A 4,420-nucleotide genomic window follows, 5' to 3' on the forward strand; every position below is an offset into this window, starting at 1 on the left:
TATGAAAGAAAGATAAAATGTTGTTAGTAGAAAGATAGCAAAACGGAAATAAAAAAAATACTTAGGCCTATGATAAACCGATTGACGAACTAATTATAATAATATATAAGGCCTAGGCATATTAAATTTTGCGTTTCCACAACTCCTTCGGTGCTCCATATATTTGGTCGAAATAAACCGCGACCGAAATAAGGCGCGACCGAAACGAAGCGCGACCGAAATGATCGGCTACCATCTGCTCGCCTAATCAAACATTTTACATACTTTTTTTTTTTATAGTATTTGTATTCTTTCTTTCATTATACTTACATTCATGTATTTTGAATTTGCACATTAATTATTTGTATGAAAATTAAATAAACTTGGTGCACAAAAGTTGGTTTGCTGGTGGAATGCGGTAGAATATATTTAATATTAATATATTACTATCTACTAGACTTAGGAAGACGGAGCCTATTGTTTATTTGGTACATGTGTGAATATGCTAATTGCTCATTTGCATAATTAATAATTCACTAATCAGGAAATTTACGCTACATACTATCATAATTCCCAAAAAAAATTTCTAATTTATTTGTAATTGTAATATTTTGTCATGTTGATGTCATTGTCGCTGTTGTAGTAAATTGTTTGTTAATACAATAATTTAAGTTTGGTAAGTCTGATTGTTTTCAAAAGAAAATAATCACACTGTGAGGGGGCTATGCATTTACTGCCCAGCATAAAAGGATCATTTCTAGTTCAAATACTGGTGATCAGCACATATTACTTAACCAAGTGATGATGTGTATTAACCTGATTAACTTGATATGTAGTTGATGTTGCATGGGTTAGTAAACTAGGTGAACTGAACAGTGCAAGTGAGTTAAGGTGAGATTTTTTTTTACCTTGTTTAGCGAACCCGCCGTTTGCAAATATTGATGATTTTAAATAAAAATAAAATTTTAATGGAAATTTCAGAAAAAATAAAAGTTTAAAAAAAATGTTATTACACCCTCTACTGCCTTGAAATCTCCAAAGATCTGATAAGATATGTATATGTGGCAAAGACCAGCCAAACCAGTCACTCGTCACAAAAATCAATATTTAGTTGTTAATTCATGGTTAAACAGTAAAATGAGAGCTATAAAATGGTGAAAGAATCATTTAAGTCCAACATTTCAAAATAAAGCTACATAGAGTTGTTTACAGAACAATATTTGAGATATCAGTCTCTAAAGTTTATGATTTTGGTTATTTCTCTAGCAAAAACCATCAGTAAGTTGTTAACAATTTTAGCTTTAATGTTGAAAATGAGGAAAATAACATCATAGCATGATATATAAATATATAAAATTTAGTTTAGTGTAATAAAATAGATTTCAAAGATTTAACATGCCATTATTTTATTTTGGCCATTATTTTACAGTATTATTATCATATTTAAAATGTTGTTTATTATCTAAAAACAACAAAATTCTACATATTGTAGGCCTAATCTTACTGCCCGTTTAAATGCAATCACGACCGCATCGTGACTTTACTACTGACAAGTACACAGTACATGTGTGGGAAATCCCTGATAGATCATTCTGGGCATGTGCATGGACATGGACATGCATGGCAGTTTTGAAGCAGCCTGTGATGATACGATCATAGCTTTTACGAAAGTGATATTTCCCATGCCAAAGATAACGATAAAACGAACGCTAAAACGAAATTTATTTGGCAGTTTTCTTATGTAAAACATATGTATTATACTACGCTATTAAATTAATACAACTACAGTACGACCATTCTTTCACCAGCAATATATTGATTTAATAGAGAAATTAACAAAATCACAATCTGTAGATGACGATGTAAGTAAGGTCGAGCGTTCGGAAAAATCATAGTTTATACTATAGGCCTAGGTAGTAAAAAATTGCCGAGGCTGCCGACCTCGGAGAATTTAAGGTCGGCAAATTTTTGCCGACCTAATTTTTTCATAATTTCATGGGCTGAATAAATTATTCAAAATTGTCAATGTATTGAAATTTTAAGCAGTTTAATAGCTGTCATGACACCCAAGAACTTTAACAAATCAGGTTCCTTATTTATAATTGATGCATATATTTATGAATTAATTATTCAAAATAGTCAATGTAATATTACACATCTAGATGTGTATAAGAGACAGTTCTTGCCCTGATGTGCGGTCATTGCATTTCTTCACTTTTTTCTTTTCCAGTCTTTCATTTTTCAATGATTATTAAGATATAGATATTTGAATATAACATTTTCTAAATCATATCAAAGTAACAAAAAAGGAAGTTATTCCTCTCTAATTATAAAAATAATAATGATAAAAATGAGAAAAATAATAATTAAAATCTTATAGTAATGATTAATTGATTGATTGACTAATAATTGATGATTTCTTCATTTTTAGGTGTCACATTTTAACTGAAATTATGCAAGCAACCAACATTCAAAATATGAAGAAGGCAAAGGGATTAGAAGTAGGAACAAAGACATCAAAGGGAGCTGGTAAAGGAGAGCTGTTGAAGGCACGTAATCTGAAAAGATACCTCAACCAGGTAAGTTTTAGATGGGCTCGAGGGAGGAGGGGCAAAGCCCAGGGTCCCTAGTAATTATTATAATACACAATATCCTTCTAAAAGAAGACAGCAAAAAACTAGCAAAAAATATATAATTTCTGGTTTTTAACTCATGAATGTAATGTGCTACTAAAATTCACAGAGAATTTGAGTAATATAACAGGCTATGACATTTTGTGACTACAGTACTTTCTTCTTTTTTTTGTGCATGTGCCAAGGATTGCCAATAGCGAATATATCACTGTCCTACTTGTAGGTGACAATCCCTTACACAAGACAAACATACACACACGATGCTTTTACACAAACTAAATCTCAATATGAGATTTAGCCGGGGAGTGGAGTTGTTTTGGTTGTGGGAAAAATTCCTGCAACACTGACAGGAATTGAAGCTATTCAACACAACTACACCCAACCACCAAGCTATTCAACTACACATTCAACCACACTCTTAATCAATTGCTAATACACATTGCCACAACATTTTGATTTGTTGTTACGCCACTATAATAAATATAAAAATATGATAAACATAATATAAACAAGTATATAATATAGATATAATAAATATTCTGTGCATTATTAATTGTTTTCCTTCTAGGAAAGTGTCACTTTGCAAAAGCTCACTGTTAACGGCGTATCAGGCAAGTTGGGGGCCCCGAGTATCAGAGGTATTTCCGCAACTGGGACGAGGAGGATGGCGTGGGACCAATGATGGTCATTTTACTGGAGGAGATATTCCAGGACAAACAAGCATTGGAATAATTCAACAAGTTTCTTCAAAAGGAAGGAAAGGATGACCTGTTGAAGTAGGTTTTTGGAACACATTTCATTCTATATTTATGTGAACACATTATTATCACAGGTGTCCCAAGTTTCCTGCGTATCATGAGAAGCTCCTGGAAGCACTTCTTCAAACATGCAATTATGAAACATGTAGACTTGACAACTTGACCTTTGATGATTAGTGTCCAAAATTTACTAACTAACTAATATACAAACATGTAAAATATGGTTACGAGCCATTATCGTTATTATACAAATTTGGTACAAATGTAAGCTGCTCCGGACCTCTTTGTTTTTCTTCCTTCCTATCTTTTTTTGTAGACTTCAATAAACAATAACATAATTGTAACATTAGTTACTATTGCTATATTTAAATATTATTAAATATTATTATAAACTTAGATGATTATTCCCATAATATTTGTAATTTTAAATTTATACTTAAACAATTATAATTATTAACTCTAAATGTTAATTTACGTAGATTAGATCAATAAAAAATAGATGTAGTAGTCCATATCTATTCTTTAATAAGAATAACATTTTTCTAACTTCTAATCAATTTTACATAGCCGGAGTTAGTATCGACCTAGGCAAACCTTGCTAAAAAGGTGCACTTTCTCCATCAAAATGCTTCTTCTAAGAATGGAATGACCTGTTTGAAGCACGAACTCCTGTAGACCTAGCCTGGGTTCCAGGCCCTAATTTTAGGTTACTAACTCTTTATTGCACTTAGTGCACGCCATACCTAATTTAATTGGCGTCCCATACTCAATTTCTTCTTTTTCGAATTAGGGCCTGGGCAAACGATTCATGCGTGCAATTTCCCACATCAAATTTGATGTGGGATATCGTATGCATGACTGATTTTGTAAATCACGTGATTGGCTAACTTCATTAATCAATCTTGGTAAATTTTCAAAATTGAAGATGCGGATGTCTCGACTAGAACAAGCTCCAGCTCCCTTTTGGCTACCTACTTGAATTAAAACAGTTAGTATAATAGTTCTGGCCTGCTGAGAACGACATGGACTGATAACCGTAGGCTATACTAG

At 32.2% G+C, this 4,420-nt stretch overlaps 1 long non-coding RNA gene across 3 annotated transcripts in view; it reads left to right on the forward strand.

Moving 5' to 3' along the window:
* LOC117121873 overlaps nt 1-4,420 on the forward strand; it is a 12,255-nt gene that overhangs the window by 4,552 nt on the left and 3,283 nt on the right. For all 3 annotated transcript variants that reach the window (XR_004447642.1, XR_004447641.1, XR_004447643.1), the window contains exons 2-3: nt 2,411-2,558; nt 3,181-3,388. This is a non-coding gene — a long non-coding RNA (uncharacterized LOC117121873). The remainder of the gene's footprint in view (nt 1-2,410; nt 2,559-3,180; nt 3,389-4,420) is intronic.

This window comes from Anneissia japonica, unplaced genomic scaffold (assembly GCF_011630105.1).
Source record: "Anneissia japonica isolate Jap-2015-1 unplaced genomic scaffold, ASM1163010v1 scaffold287658_len57006_cov115, whole genome shotgun sequence".
Taxonomy (NCBI): domain Eukaryota; kingdom Metazoa; phylum Echinodermata; class Crinoidea; order Comatulida; family Comatulidae; genus Anneissia; species Anneissia japonica.